Source organism: Echinops telfairi, unplaced genomic scaffold (genome assembly GCF_000313985.2).
Source record: "Echinops telfairi isolate 266 unplaced genomic scaffold, ASM31398v2 ScPeMD7_7472;HRSCAF=8510, whole genome shotgun sequence".
NCBI lineage: Eukaryota > Metazoa > Chordata > Mammalia > Afrosoricida > Tenrecidae > Echinops > Echinops telfairi.
The window spans coordinates 7,612,902-7,630,153 of NW_022111376.1; the positions used below are offsets into that span (position 1 = coordinate 7,612,902).

Sequence of the window (17,252 nt, forward strand, 5' to 3'; positions counted from 1 at the left end):
CACACACACACACACACACACACACACATTACAGCGCAATACTTGGGTAAGTACCCATCAACTCCTGGGGGTATTCGAAACCAACAAACCCAGTACTTTAGCTTAAACATGCTCCAGGAACACAAGGACAAACAACAGCCCTTCTATTCCCAGGATGACAGAAAGCTTGAAGAAAACCTTTCATACAGGTATGGTCCAGATGATCTTAGGTTTACAGTAGAAATCTAACTGGAAACAAAGTGTCTTAAAAATCAGTGTATAAACAAGCCCCGTTCTTGAAAGAGAGGAAATGGGTGTTTGCTAATACTTTAGATCAGTGGTTCTCAACCTGTGGGTCACAAACCCTTTGGGGGTCAAATGACCCTTTCACAGGGGTTGCCCGATTCATAACTGTAGCAAAATTACAGTTATGAAGTAGCAACAAAAATAATTTTATGGTTGGGGGCTCACCACAACATGAACATTAAAGGGTCGTGGCATTAGATGAAGGATTATAGGAGACCTGAGAGAGTAGGAAGCAGAGAACTCTGCCTTTATGGCAAACACGGGATTTACCTCGTGACAGGCAGTTAAGAGTGCAATTACAAGGAAAACAACTACTCTCCAGGTCAATGAGGACTCCTTCTTTAGAGGTATGACACCTAGAGGCTTGTATGTGGCTAAGTGTATAACCAAATGTCCACCAACACTCAAAGCAGCAAAGAGACACATTCTACAACATTTAGCTCTAGATTCACAGAAATATATTCTCTATATTCTATTCCATTCTGGTCTATGCACATTATTCAAATCTGTACTGGGGTCTGACATTATGAGTTGAGAATTGGCAATAAGGCAGGGCATTGTAAATCCTTTCATTTATGTCATCCTAAGCATGTCACTAGTTTGTTCTGTTGGTGACTAAGAATCTGCTCACAGAATGAAAAATGCACTCTCTATTCTTGTCTACTTATCCTATTATTAAAACTTGCATTTTAGTCTGAGACTAAGAGAATCTGCTAGCAGTCTAATCACAAAGCCTATTTCCTGGATACTAAACTACAGACCTGCATTTTAAAGTTTTCTAGAAGCCACAGTTGTTTTTTGTTTTAATTGCTCTGTGTTTGGGTCACCTATTTTTAAAAACATCTCTGAGATACAATTTGCACACCATATAATTCATCCATTTAAAATGTATAATTCAATTGTTTTAGTGTATTACAGATATATAAAACTGTAGCATTTAATTTCAGAACATTTTCATGACTTTAAGAAGAAACCTAGTATCCTTTAGCTACCACCACTTAATCTCCCCCTTCCACTAGTTGTAAGCAGTCTGCCCGTCTACATTTATTTGTGAACTGCTTTAAATATACTATTGATTTTCTTTGTACACAAAATCCAAAATCCAGTTTTAACTGATGGAAAGATAACAAATTTCACTGAAATCCTAACATCATGATGAAATCTATACTTTGCCCAGAGTCTTCAGAATTTCCAATGGCTACCCTGAAGATATCCTGTATTGGTATCCAAATCAAGTTTTGTCAGGTTTGTCTCCCTTAATATGTTAGATAATGCTCACAGGTCTGTCAGTATTTTAATTTTCTCATCTAGCAGAAGAAAGCAAAAACAAAACACAAAAAAATCAACTAGTGCTATTATTGATTTTTAAAAGATGAAATGGATAAAAAAAAGGTAGTGGCTGACCAAGATTCTCTCTAATAAAAAGCACTTGACAACCAAACAATTAGTTTTAGATTTAATGTGGCAAGACTTAAATGGTTTTAACTAAGACCTGCAAACTCCGTTTTCATTTTCTAAAACTTGCCAATGTAGAGTGGGGAAAAAAGAACCACAAAAATGGGGGATTTAATGGGATACTATCACTCATTTGACGAGATGGGCTGTGAAACTACATAGAATGTTTTTCTTTGTATTATATTCCTCAAACCAAAGGGAAAAATAAATAAAGATACATAAATAAATCAAACAAAAAATAAAATTAAAATTACAGGGAAAAAAGGGAAAGAGAGAGATCCTTACCCTCACCCCTCAAGTCTAAAAGCTAGTCTGAGTGGCCATAAAAGGAAGAAAAGTAATAATGAAACCAACATGGATTCTTTTGTGGCATGTAAGTTAGCTTCAAACCCAAAAAATGTAAATTTTCCTATCTAAGCTCGGGTTTAATAAAGTGGAGTGAGGTTTATGGACAGGTATAGGGTCACTGAGAGACAAGGACCTCTGAGGTCATTAGGGGAACACTTATTCCAGTGGCTTCATGTTGAGTTGCTCAGGAACTTCCTGGTCAGTAACGTGTAGACCTATTCCTGGAAAACACTCACACTGTACTTTTAATTTCTAAAAATTTGCAGAGTAAAAGGAATAACTTGTATAAAATATTAAATAGCCTGAGCATTAAAAGATACATATCAAGACACTTACTTGTTTTCAAAAGCAACTGTTATTGAATCTTCATGAACATCCTTTACAAATGCCTGTAAGAAAAAAAACAGAGTTAAATTAATGTTTCAGTGTTCTCAGCCAAGTTTTATAGATGTTCCAGTATGTGTTTGAGAAGAAAAATGGAGCTTCACATGAGTCTGTCATTTGTTGAGGATTACGGTTTTGTTAATCACAATGATGAGGGCTGGTGGCGTTTCTGACTGAGTGTTGGGGACTAACTGCAAGGTCGATGGTTCAATGATCCACCAGATACTCTACCAGAGGAACAGGAGGCTGTCTCCTCTTCCAGTCTCAGAAACTCGTTGGAATCAACTCGGTAACAGTGGGATTGGGTTTAGGATATGCTAGTATTTAAGAATACCGATAGTTTAATGAACAACAGAGCAACAAGGTGGGTGGGGGGTAGGGACTGCTTCCAAGTTCACCATCTACGAAGAAAAAGAGTAACCTGAAACAGACAACACCTGTGCTCCGTCTGAGCAGGACAGCCACTCCAGGCTAGGATGATTGAAACCTCCGAAATGGGTGCCAGGGCCATATTGCCAGCCAGGCTGGATCTGCTGCCACCCATCTTTTGCTTCTTAATAAAACATTAGGGGAATAGTAAATGATTAAATAAAACCTCAAATCTATGTACACAGAAAAACATTAATTTTTCTTAATAACCGTATGCTGCAAATACCACTAAAAAGCCCAATCACCAGAGTGTAATTAAATTCTCAATCTCACAGTCACTTGGGGGAGCAAAGGCAATAAAAAAGCCCAGAGGTTCAGCCTTTTACATTTGAGGATAGAATTGCCAGTAATCTTCAGAAAGGCATAACAACATGCAATAGCTAGCTAATAATTCAAGAATTCTTTCATCACCATGCTGTCCTTCATTCGCTAAAAGTCAGTTTCTGGTAGGTGCAGAAAAGGTTTTAGATAATGAGACAAGAGAAGGAGGAAAGCAAAGCCCACGGATTTCTGCCAAGCTCTTTCCCACGCTGGCCAGGCACACCTCTCCAGGGCTTGTAGGTCAGGCCTGGGAGTCAGTACTCCAGCCATGCTGAAGGAACTGTTTGCCCCTGCCTTCTGCAGATATGGGGTTTCTTTGTATGTGCTGTCCCTCTTCCTACACTCCTTCCCACCTTTTTACCTAGCTAATATGCCTACTGGCGTCCAGGTTGGATGTTCAATTTCTCTGTGCTACATCCTCGAGCCACACCACCACCCCACCCCCCACCCCACCCCGTCTCTAAATTTGCCTGCTATGTGATTTTTGCCAGGGGCCTGCAGGTGGCAGTAAGGCTTATTTATAGCCATGCTTCAAGCACCTAGCAGTGCAGCTGAGACTAAGCCCTACAGCCAGCCACCTTCCACAGTGGAGCAGAAACTTGAAGGGCCTTCGTGGGGTGGTGCAGTGGGTTTCGAGTAGGGCTGCTCCACTCCAGGTCAGCAGCTGGGGCCCACCAGCAGCTGCTCTGTGGCAAAAAGATGATGCTTTCCGTTCCTGTAAAGAATTACAGTCTCAGAGACCCACGGAGGCAGTTCTACCCTGTCCTACAAGGTACTGACTCAATGGAAGTGACAGTTTTGAATAGAAACTCAGGTTCCCTGGGTGGTGAAAGCAGCTAAGCACTCCACTATTAGCCCAAATATTGGTGGTTCAAATCCACCCAGAGATGCCGAGGAAGGAAAGGGCTGGTGATCTGCTTCTGAAAGGTCATAGATTTGAAAATCTTCTAGAGTGCAGGTCTACTCTGGAGTTGATTACTCTGGAAATTGACTTAGTGGCAACTAATAAGTAATAACAAGCCAACTTAATGACTGTTCCTAAGTTTGTCTAGTGGAGAAAATGTGTGATCTTGTTGGCCAGGTGAAAGACAGACAGAAAAATAGGTCCCAACTGAAACCTAAAATGTCAAGTAAGAACTACCCAAGGAGGCAGCAATTCCAGACTGAAAGAACTACATGAATGAATGCACATGACATTAAGAAACAGCTGTAATAGAACTGATTCTGATTCATAAGGACCCTATGAATGAATATCTTTATGAGTGGAAACAATCTTATCTTTCTCCAAATGTTCACCAACAGGTGACTGGATAACCAAAATGCGGTACATACACCCATTCATACAAGGAAAATTATTCAGCCATAAAAAGGCAGCAGTATTACAAGGAACTATATGTGACCTCCTCCCTGGGGGACAGACAACCGAAAAGTGGGTGAAGGGAGACGTCGGACAGGGCAAGATATGACAAAATACCAATTTATAAACTATCAAGGGCTCATGAGGGAGGGGGGAGCGGGGAGGGGGAAAATGAGGACCTAATGTCGGGGGTTTAAGTGGAGAGAAAATGTTTTGAGAATGATGTACAAATGCGCTTTACACAATTGATGTGTGTATGGATTGGGATAACAGTTGTATGAGCCCCTAATAAAATGTTAAAAAAAAAAAGGCACAAGTGATAACATGCTACAACATAGATGAATCTTGAAGACATTATGCTAAGTGGAAGAAGCCAAACAAAAGAAGACATATATGAGGGGGGCCTCAAAGAGTTCATGGAAAAAATGCATGACCTTTTCATTCCATTTTTTCTATAAAGTCTTTGATACCTCCTCATATTGTATGGCTCAATTAATGTGAAATGGCCATAGGAGGCCAGTCAGAGAAAACATAGGATTCCTGGTTGTCAGGGGTTGTGGGGGAGAGGAGGGAGAGGGAGGAGTGACTGCTAATAAGCATGAGGTTTCATTTTGGGGGGACGATAAAATGTTCTGAAAGTAGATAATGGCACACTTTAAAGTGGTGGATTTTATGGTATGTGAAATATATCAGTTAAAAGAAACAAACAAAAGAGAGAAAAACAGTTTGCTGCTGCACAAGAGTTAAGGTTGAAGAATAGGAAGGGTCTAGATTCGAAAGGAGTTGCTATTAGTTGGAACTCACTCGATGGCAGTGAGATTTTTGATATACGTATCCTGTGAAAGAGCTCTGGTGGGCATTGTGGGTTAGGCATTGGACTGCTAACCACAAGGCTGGCAATTCAAACCCAAAAGTCACTCCTTGGAAGCAAGATGAGACTGTCTGCTCCCATGAAGACAACTGCCTTGGAAACACTGTATTGCAGTGGTTCTCAACCTTCCTAATGCCGCAACCCTTTAATACCACGACCTCCTCATGTTGTGGTGACCCCCAACCATAAAATTATTTTCCTTGCTACTTCATCACTGTAATTTTGCTACTGTTGTGAAATGTAATGTAAATATCTGATATGCATTGTTTTCATTGTTACAACTTCAATTAAAGCATAGTGATTAATCACAAAAATAATTATGTCATTATAGATTGCAAAATATTTATTTATGACATTATTTATGACAAATAAATGAAATTTTGTCTTGAAGCACGGGGTAGGATGGGTAACAGTCTTCACACCGAGTACTTATATGTGGGCATATCTGCATGTGAGTGGACCCGCCTGGAGACTGATAGAGGAGTGGTGTCTCAGTTCCTAAGACCATTGGAAATGTGTTTTCCGATGGGCTTAGGCAACCCCTGTGAAAGGGTCATTACACCCCTAAAGAGGTCACAACCCACAGGTTGAGAACCACTGCTTTTTTGGGTCGCTATGAACTGGAACTGTAGGAGTACAAATTTTCCCAAGCACAACCCTAACGAATCTACAGTTTAGATTGGTTATTCTGGCTATGAGGATGGGACTGGAAGCAGAAAAAAAAGAGACTTTTGATATATTCCAAGGAGATAGACTATCTCAGGACTGGAACTAAATAGTTCTCAATGCTGGCTAAGAGGAAAGGGATTTGAGATATGGAGGGAGGGGGTCAGAACAAAATAATAGGCATTGAGTCAATACTGACTCATTGCGACCCATAGGACAGGGTAGAACTGCTCCAGGGGGTTTCTGAAGCTGTTAATCTTTATAAGAGGTGATAGCCTTATCTTTTTACCACTGACTGAAGTGATGGGTTCGTCCTGCTGACTTTGCGCTAGCAACTCAACCAATACCTAACCCAGCAAGCCAGTAGGGCTCCTTTTGAGATATATTCTTAAATTGAAATTAGCAGGAAACAATCATCAGTTGGATAGTGAATATCTATGCTGCGTGTGTGTGTGTGTGTGTGTGTGTGTGTGTGTGTGTGTGTGTAGAGGGGGGGGTTGATGGAGGATACCAACAAGTTTGCTAGATTGGGTATAGTTGGTGTCTGATTGAAGCATAGAGCCAACTTTGGGTACACATAACCAATTCCAACACCAGCCTTACATCTGTATCTCAGTATCTGGCACCATTTTTAATCTACAACCAATCTTCAATAAGTTAAAACTGATGCAAGCATTTTGGTAAACTAAGCAAGACTAGGCTACATTTTCAAAGCCTGATATAAAAGGATTCTTTAAAACACAAAACTTCCCAAACATCAAATTCAAAGATAATCATTCAAGTAGTAATTATCTGCTCCCAAGAAAAACAATGGCAGCTGAAGCAGGGCTCCCCAAAAGTTATATGAAAGCTACTTACACAATGATCTTAGAATTCTTTAATTAAGCTTACCCATTGGCACAGAGTTGACTGAGACTCACAGTGACCCCATAGGACTGAAAAGAACTACCCCTGTGGGTTTCCAGGGCTATCTTTATGAAAGCAAGACTGCCACATCGTTCTCCCAAGAAGCTGCTGGTAGGCTCAAACCTCAAACCACTTAGTTTGGTTAGCAGTCGAACACTTCAGATCAAGTTTAAAGAACAGAAATGAAGCTATACTGAATGAAAGTTTCTAAGAGCAAGGTAGGCTATAATGGCATACAGGTGTTCTGCTACACCCATAGTGACTCCAGCTGCATCAAGGAGTTAGACATGTATACACTTTTATCTTTAGTTGTTTAGAAAGAAAAAAAAATCTATCTTTTCTTCCTATCATTTCGTATTTATTCGACCATACTTAAATCAGCAACCTTTTCTACAACACATTTTGAGACATGTGGTGCTGTGGGTTAGGCACTGGGCTGCTGACTACAAGGTCAGCAGTTCAAACCCACCACTTGCTCTAGAGGAAAAAGCTGAGACAGCGTGCTTTTGTAAAAATGTATCGCCTCAGAAACCCTAGAGGATCACTGTGAGTTGGAATTGACTTGAAGACAGTGGGTTTTGAGGTATAATTTAATACTACCCATGATGTTTTAGAATATATATATATATATATATATATATTTTTTTTTTAAGGGTACATCCTTCGCTCTTAAGTTCTTCCTATTATATACTATGTCCTAAAAATTTAGGGAAGAACAACAGGTACCCAGCCCCCTCACTTTCTCTCTCTCCAAGCTGGTGAATACCAAATTAAAACTCTGTTTTGGGGGAGCAGAATCAGATTAGCAACTACAACGAACTCCTATTTGGAGATGATCTCTAATTTTTCAAGGGACAACTTCTGCCTTCATTCTTGTGTAAACTTTTACCATGTTTTGCATGTCTTGTTAGTAAGAAGCATTCATTCTTACTGTGTATTACAAGTGTCCTCAAACTGCGGCCCACAGGCGACATGCTGCCCACCGAGGACATTTATTCAGCCCGCCGGGTGTTTTTGCCCCGTTTATTTTTTTACTTCAAAATAAGATATGTGCAGTGTGCATAGGAATGTGTTCATAGTTTTTTTAAAACTATAATCCGGCCCTCCAACGGGTCTGAGGGACAGTGAACTGGCCCCGTTTTAAAAGTTTGAGGACCTCTGGTGTATTACAAACACCTACTTCTCATTTACTATTTCATTAACTGACATTTCACATTTACAATAAACTAAAAAAAAAAATCACTGCCATCAAGTCAATTCCAACTGATAGGACAGAGTAGAACTACCCCTGTGGGTTTCTGAGACTTTAACACTTTATAGGATTAGAAAGTCTCATCTTTCTTCTGAGAAGCAGTAGGTAGCTTTAAACTACTGTACTTGTGCTTAGCAGGCTCAAATGCATAACCCACTACACCACCAGGACAATAGTTTTTAAAAAAACACACACTATCTGTTTTGCACATTAATGATGTATGTCTGGCAGTCACAAACTGACTAGCAGACCCTATATGTCTATAGGCCTACTATTTCACCACCTGGGAGGGAAGAGGGGAGTTGTGGGCTTGAGATGCCTAGGGGTTGGGTGGAGTGAATGTGACCAGCAGGACAGAATGCTGCCCTGCTGGTCCGGGATGGCCACAGGGCCTAAAGTGTAGACAGTAAAAACAGGTGTCCTGAAGGTGACTCAACCTCCTCAAGGCCTGGAAGGAAACAGGACCCTGAGGTCTGAGCCCAGCACGGAGGGACAGTGCAAACAGGCTGTGGCCATAAGCCCTAAGGCAGGGCATCTGAGTGCGCAGGGCCCCAAAAGGCCACATCAGTTGGCCAGCACCTGCCTAGCTCCTTACCTTGGCTTCCCAGAAGCCCTCCCCTTAGGAAGGCAGAGGTGAGGGTATGAGGCAGGCTACCTGGGGGAAGTTAGTGGCCAGCAGCTGCTGCATTTGAAGGTCAAGGGCAGTGTCAGAGCACAAGCTAAATGATCTACTCTCATGGGAACTTGGAGGCACAAAGCTGCAAGAGCACCCCCAGATCCTGACAAAACTACCACAGGTATTTTGGGGGCAGTGAGGGGATGAGCCAGAGTCACCTATTCTGCAAATAATACAGGGTGGCCAGAAGAATCAGAGGAAGCAAGAATGAGAAGGTGGGCAGCGAGAAGTAAATAAGTAGATATAATACACAGTAAGGGACAAGTGCTCCTTACTACCAAGCCAGGCATGCATTGTAAAAGTTTAGACAAGGACAAAGGCAGAAGTAACGGCCCTTCTTGGTGATTAAAAAAATCATCTCCAAATAGGAGTCTTGGTTGTAGTTGCCAATCTGATCCCACTCCCCAAAAGCAGAGTTTTAATTTGGTACTCGCCATCTCGTAAAGACCCAGACTAGGCAAGATTGGGTGGCCCTCTTGTTCAGGTCGGGGAGGGGAGGCAGTGATGGATTGCATGTGACTTCAGCAGGATCCTGGTGGGATAGTCACAAGAGAGGTGACAGGAGTGAGGTGATGTGATCATCTGCCATTTTCACATAACCACCTAGTCTTTGGAACCTTACCATGTCAGCCAATAAGAGCTTGTCACAGCTGGGGAAGGACTGCTCTAGCATCTAGTCAATAGTGTTGCCACTGTCTGAAAGTGAGTGGTCGGTCCACCATAGTAGCCACTGATCACATATGATTACTTCCATGTAAATAAACAAATCAAAGAAAATTAAAACTGTTTGCAGTCACACTGGTCACAGTTCAAGTTCTCAGCAGCCACGGGTGAGTGGCTATAGGGGGCAGCAGAGCAAGAGAAGTTTTCCACCAGCACAGAAAGGTCTAGTGCCCAGCACTGATTTAAAGCACTTAAAAATCATGGGGATTGCGTTCAGAATCACCTTAAAAGCACTCTAAAAGCCAGCCTCATTACTCATTGCTATATTTTTACTTATTTTTCTATTTGCCAAAAGCAATGATTGCACAGCTTAATCATACTCATTCACCATTCGCCTATTTCCCCAAATCAATTCCCTGAAAGAAAGAATCCCTGCAACTCAGGTCTGAAAGCACACCGGGGTGTGAAGGTCAGGCAGCGTCTGAGGAATGGCACAGCCTTGGCTCATCTGTCCACAGCTGTGGGAGCAAATGCTTTTTTAATCGTTTTATTAGGGGCTCATACAACTCTTATCACAATCCATCCATACATCAATTGTGTAAGCCACATTTGTACATTCATTGCCCTCACCGTTCTCAAAATATTTGCTCTCCACCTAAGCCCCTGTCATTAGCAACTCATTTTTCCCCTCCCTCCCCATTCCCCCTCCCTCATGAACCCTTGATCATTTATATAGTGAACCCTCGCCAATTCAACTTCCGCGGCTTCATTCTATCGCGGTTTTTGCGTAACAGCACCCACTGCCTACACCCGCTCCTTCAGAGGAAAAAGACGGCAACCCACCTGTAGAGTACATCCCTTAAGTCATTTCATAGGCTATTGATTACAGTATTTGTAAGAACTATGTATAATAATACTGAATGTGAAATATGTAATACTGTAAACTAGATGCCATAAATAATATAATAAATAATAAAGGATAATTGTAACGTCCAAAATGTTTTTACTGTATTTTCCCTTTTTCGTTTAATAAATTGGGTAATACGAGTGTAATGGTGACTAAAGGGTGTTTTTTCATGTCCTCTATGCTCTAACTACGAAAATATTTGGTTTACAAATAAGGAATCCTACTTCGCGGAATTTCATTTATCACGGTAGGGTCTAGAACCGATTAACCGTGATAAACGAGGGTTCACTGTACATTATTATTTTGTCATATCTTGCTCTGTCCGACTTCTCCCTTCACCCACTTCTCTGTTGTTTGACTTAGTCTGCAGCCTGACTGAATACTGAAGGCAGTGACACCGTCTTGTCTCTGCTTTCATCAGGGGAATGTAAAGGAGGGAGAGAAGCCTTGCAGGTTGCCTGGGACCAGCTGCAGGTATGCCCATGCCTGCCTCCCGGGTGCTCTAAAGGATCTTGTCCCCTACACCTCCAGGGTGCTGTCTCTCCTGCCCGGCTCCCTCACATAGCCAACACTGGCAACCCTGCTCTCAGGTCACCTGCAGAGCACCTCTTCCCAGCAGTCCAGAGCACCCCACTCGGCTGTGACCCCCATCAATCCAAGCCACTTCCAGCAAAACTGGTGTTTAGGAAGAAAATAGGCTGTGTGATAATGCTGCACTGTTTTGAGGTGCAGTGGGGGCTCTAATGGGTGTCCCTAAGCTTAGGGCTGAAGAGCTCTGCTGGGTTACATGTTCGGCTAACCATAAAAGCAGTAGTTGAAGTTCACGAGCCACTCCTCAGGAGAAAGATGAGGCTTTGTGCTCCTATAAATATTTACAACCTCAGAAACACACAAGAGCAAGTCAGCTCTACTCTGCCCTGTAAGATTTCTATACATTGAAATCGACACAATAGTGGTGTCCTGAGCGAGTGCCTAACACAGAGTCGCAGGGTGGCACCAATGATGACTGCATTCTAGCTGTTAACAAAAAGGTTGGCATTAGGAATCCACTCAGTGGTGCCTCAGAAGAAAGGCTTGGCAAACTACTTCCTTAAGACTCAGCCACTGAAAAGCCTCCAGAGCTACTTTGACATGCATAGGGTCACTCTGCATCCGTCAACTTGCCTAACACAATGCCTGGTATAAAGCTGGTCCTAAATAAACAAGTGCTAATGCTCAGAGGCCATGGTAAACACTGGACTGCTCACCGCAAGGGCAGTGGCTCAAACCCAACAGCCACTCCTCAGGAGACAAGTGCAGCTGTCTGCTCCCATAAGGAGTCACAAAGCCTCAGGAGCCCTCTCTAGGGGCATAAGGAGTAGGAATTAACTCCATAGCCATGGGTTGAGGTCTTAATGCAGAGGGAAGTATATTTTTACCACAGACATAGAACCACTGATGCTCTAGCATTTGGGAAAGTTACACTACCACCACCCACCAAACTTATTTTTAAATTGGGAGGGGAAACAGCATGTTACCACAAAATTATTAAATACTGAATGACAATTTAGATTCTTTGAAAGAAAAAAAATCATGGTAAAAACTTCTAGGATCTGAGAAAAGTGGCAAAATGCAATTAAAAACAGACAAGCTCCTCAGTGTGGATGTGCTGGGGTGGGTGAAGATAAACAGGAAAACAGAAACCACTCTGGAATTCCCAACTTACTGGCCGGTGGACCCACGAAGCAAGCACAATTAGTCTTACCCAACTTCAGAATGATGAGTTATCCAATTCTAACACTGCCGTCCACAAGACAATAGGCAGAGTCTTCCTATCCCAATATACTCCACACTCCCAACTTACTTAGTAGTAAATAATCTCATTTGTGAGCCATTGGGCTCAGTGTGAGCACCTGGCCACCAATGCACTCGGCCAGTGCCCAGCCACTCACTGGAGACAGTGCTGGCAGCACTGATGAGGAAACGAGCCACTTCACATATAATGCACCTTTTTACTTGGCCCCTCTTTGTATGGAGGCTGGACATGAGCTGTGGGTGTCAAGTGCACGTATTATGAATGAGGTTCATTGCACTTTTCTGTTCACTGACTCCCTTCAATTGTTCATTTCAATCTTTTTGCATCACATTTCCCATGTCTCCATCTTCTGCGGATTTTCTTTTTGAGGGTATTACACAGGTTTTCCCTAACTAGAATTGTTCTAGCACTACACTGGACTGTGAATAACAAATTATATGATACTTAAGTCTTTCTGCTTTGCATTGACCAAAGTCAATGCAGAGGCAGAGAAAACAATAAAATGGGCACTTTCTTTTGCTTCTATTCATGTGGAGTAGCTTTGGAGTGCTTCGGTTAAGCGCTCCCAAGGCAACCACTGCATATGGCAAAGGTTGGTCAAAGACTTCTACTGATTTTTCCTGAACGGGCCATTCACAGGAAGAAGTTACAAAGAATGTCAAGTTGCAAGATTAAAAAGTAAAAAAATAAATCTCAGAACCCCACAGGGGCAGTTCTAGGATCACCATGAAATGACATCAACTTGATGGCAGTGAGTTTGGGTTCTTTGGTTTGGGGTTTTGTGTCCATAGTAAAAAATGGCACTACAAGCTACCACTGTAGTTATAGATGGCTGTTTATATATATATATATATATATATATATATATATATATAGCTAAAATAACCAATGCAATCAGATGCCACAATGAAATTTCAAGATGAGGGAGAAATCACATCCAAGTCATTTGAGATAAATTACAACATTTCAGGAAGTCAGACTGTCTGATTTCAAACCCTTAATAGTTTGGTGACACTAGGCACTAAACTTCTCTGGACAACAATGCAAATGAGACCAGAGGATTAAGTAGATTAAGGAAGAAAAACACCTAGAACAGTGCCTGGCGCCTAGCAAGCACTCGATAATTGTTCACCGTGGTTAGTCATGATCACAGCCAACACAGTGAGCATATAGCCCACTAGCGAGCACCTGGGAGTACTCAAACCTTCTTTCTACCTCCGAGGTCTGCTTTCACCTCATCGTCCAGATGCTAGCTAGCAGGAGCCCGAGGGAGACTTGAACGTGGAGGTGGAAAGTACACAGTGCAAAGGGGGCAGAAAACCATGCTTTCAAAGATAGTAAATTCTAAAAAGGTTATTTAGACAAAGAAGGAGGGGAAAATGCCTGAAAAATCCGCTTCCTTGCATAATACCTGCATGCAAAGCCAGTACTGGTGACTTGAGCAAAATCACTCACGGAAGAGTCCCTTAGGCAAGTTTATCTGTAGTAAAAGTGATTGCGCTACTGGGCAATGTAATTAAAACGGCATTTTAGACCACTTCTTTCTTAAAAGTCTTCCTTCAATTGTTCATTTCATCATATGTAGCTGCAAGCTACAGTTAAAATACTCACCAAATGGAAGTCTCTCATCTCAGATACCAAACTTAACATTTTAAGATGTTTTAAAATATTAATGTCACAATAAGAGCACAATCAAGCACCATTTCACCATATGACAAGGGATCAGGTATCAGTCACCATACTTTCAGAGAAGTTAAGAGGTTTTGCATCGCATGCTGCCAAGATATGAGGTGCAAACACTAGTCATCTGAAGGTCGTCCGTGTAATCGCACTGGAGCAAAGCACACTTTACTTCTAAAATGGAGTTGAGTACTTACCAATCTCCACACATCCAAACACTTAGTCCAAAGAAAACTACAGTTAGTGTGGCAGATGTCTTTACAATTAAATTGTATTTCAATATTATTCCCTTAGAAAATGGTGTATAAAGATTTTGTGAGGTCTATTTCAAAGTGCTTTGAATCTTAGATAATGCAAGGGTCTAGACATGGCACTGACCCAAAGTCAAAGAGATAACGGAGGATAAAAGTAGTGGTTATGATAATTATAGTCATCGAACGTCCCAATGTTTCAGAAGCAGCATGAGCGAAAATGTAGACGGGAACTGGGACGGTGTGAGTGTCTATCTAGGCTGGGTGGCTATGTGAATTCTCAGTCCTGACCATGAGCTATTTTCTAGAGAATGAATAAGATTTTCACGAGCATATACTCTACCAAGTTTATACTGTGAGTCTGGAGCATGGGCTCCGAAGGTGGAGACTTATCCTTTGCAATATTGGTAACTCTAGTAGGCATATTAGAGTATGGATTCAATTATAACAAGAACATTTGATTTGTTTAGCAAAGGATTTTTTTTTAAAGAAATCAATCTGATGAATCAAGTCCCCCCTTTTCATAAATGCAGCACACTTCTCTACAGCAGTTCATTTTTATTGGTCTTCATTTCCTATCTTTCCTGTCCATCCTACCAGATATGACAAGCAATTCAACTGACCTTTGCTCTGCTTTTATAACTCAGAGGAGTATTATGAGTTACAAAAACATTTAAACTTTTCACTATAGAAACTGTTTTTTTAACCAGCCGAGACAGTTGAGGTTTTCATTAAAAAAGCAAACAAACCAAAAACTCCTTCATTAAATTCAAGATGTCTCTGGATTATGTCCCCATTCCTAACTGGCCCAATTTGCTTTTCAGAGTCCAATTAAAAGTCCAATTTGTCTTTAACATTGGAAGAGTTCGATACAGGTCTAGCACACAGTATATTTTTCTATGCATAAAGGCCATTAAAGAACTACAAATACTAACATTTTAAAGCACAATAGAGTAATACAAAAGGATTTGATGTACATTGTAAAGTAGTGCTGTCCCTCAAACTTGTAATAAATAGGTTTTTTCAGGGCAGAGGATTCCTTGTACTTCTGTTGGATGGCTGTGGCCTTGAAACTGCCTGTTGATACAACAGAAACTTCTCTGCACTCATTTGTTCAAGTTCTACTTTGCCACTGAAAGAACTAAGTGATACCATTTTTTTTTCGTTTGTTTTAATTCACCCTCGAGTTTAGTCACTTGGTTAAAAAAGAAAAGCAAGAAAGGGGCCGTAAGGGCATTTCTTATATGCAAGTCCCTTTGCAAGTAAAATCCGTGGAGCAAAGCCCATATTGCTGGAAGTGAACAATAAATCCTTCAAGAGCAGAATGTGCTGCTTTTCTCCTATAGCAAGCAAATTCTCTTAAAAGATCCAAGTCTAGTATAAGCTGCCATTGTAGATCCACTAAAATACTACTGCTCAGCCTTTAGTCCTGGCTTGCATAATATTATAGCTGTCCCTCCAATATAGGACCCAAATCTCAGATGTAGGAACCAGAATTCTTCTACACAAACCATTTGCAATCACAGCTTGCAGAAATAAATGCAGCCACAATTTTTGGCCACAGGGTCAATCGTCCCATTTTAATATCAGAGAGACTCTGTGAAGAACAAAAAGCCTGGGTTAACTTTCACCTCCCAGTATAGACAACAGGTTCATAGTCCTCGCTGCCTCTCTAGTCATTTATGAGGTATTGATCCCCAAGTGCCTTCATAAATCTGTTAAGAAGCTAATGTGTTCAGTAGATAAGCCAATGATTTCGGTCCTCGGAGCTGAACAAGTCCCGTTTGAAACCATAGTTATTCTCTAATTTTACCACAGAGTTATCCTGTAATTTTAACATCGTGTTGGACAATGGCCCCGCTTTCTGCCATGTGCACCTTCTACTGGCAATAATACTGTAGACTGTAGAAAGGTGGGCTCTTACTTCCAGAAGTTACTCAGACCTCCAAGGGGGAAGAATTTATGGACTGCTCAAGTACATTTGTACCAACGAACGCACTACTGAGCCATCACAAGATGATCTTTAGTCATCTCCTTTGTACCATGGAAGCTATCAGGTACTCTGCATAGATGTGACTGCCCCAAGAGTAACCGCCAGCCAAACCAGGGCAGCCTAGGTAAGACCACCACGGGGCAGTCCACTCCATATCAAGCCATGCAAAGAGAAGATCGCCAAATTCCTAGGCTTACAGCAGAGAACAAATATACCCAAACACTCCGTTCTTAAAATTCCTTAGTAATAATACACTCTCGATTCATTTGCTGAAGTTACGTGGCTGTACATATTCCAGTCTTTGGGGCCTTCGAGACAGAAAAAAATTGTTGTGAGTCGTAGGCGCAATATTTCTGAATTTGTCCAGGTTTTTTAAAAAAATTCAGGAAAGGAGGGCAAGGGGGGGGCGGCGGGGAGAAGCACGAAGCTTAAAGGATTACCAACTTCTAGAGTGCTCGCATGGCCCCACTATGTGAGGGTCTTTCGGGAACTTTGGAGTGTCTTCTAAGAAGGCACAAAGACTGAGAGCCCCGTCCAGCCCCGCTGCCATTGTCATGCGGTCCCAATGACCGCTCTGGACCACCCTGGCTGCACACCTCACTGAAAGGCGCGGCGCCCTCCCAAGTGCCCATCCGGCCCCAGGAGAGCGACGTCTGAGGGGACCTGCCCGTCTTGGGCGCCGGGCCTCCCCGGCAGGGGCCCCTGAAGCAGGCCAAGTTGGCGGGCGGGCGCTGGGACGGCGGCCCGGCCTGCCCGCCGCGCTACCTGCGCCGCCCTAGTCCTCCCGACTCGCGGCGCCCCTCCCACCGCGCCGGGCCTCAGGGGCTGCTCAGGCCCCGCGGTTCTGCCCCACGCGGCCGCCGCCCGACCCCAGGCTCACGTCCCGCCGAGGCCGCTCCAAGAGGGAGGGCGGGGAGGGCGGTGACGGGCCTGCCAGCAATCGTACCTTGTAGAAAGCGCCATTGGAGCCCCGCACCTCCACCACCAGCTCCTCCATCTTCTCGCCGCCCCTG

At 42.5% G+C, this 17,252-nt stretch overlaps 1 protein-coding gene across 10 annotated transcripts in view; it reads right to left on the reverse strand.

The window, feature by feature from the left end:
- FMR1 (FMRP translational regulator 1) overlaps positions 1-17,222 on the reverse strand; it is a 42,820-nt gene extending 25,598 nt beyond the window's left edge. For all 10 annotated transcript variants that reach the window (XM_045285457.1, XM_045285455.1, XM_013007969.3 and 7 more), the window contains exons 1-2: positions 17,186-17,222; positions 2,425-2,477 (exon numbers count right to left, since the gene is read on the reverse strand). The gene's annotated coding sequence lies outside the window, so the exon portion shown is untranslated. The remainder of the gene's footprint in view (positions 1-2,424; positions 2,478-17,185) is intronic.
- Between the last annotated feature and the right edge of the window lie 30 nt (positions 17,223-17,252).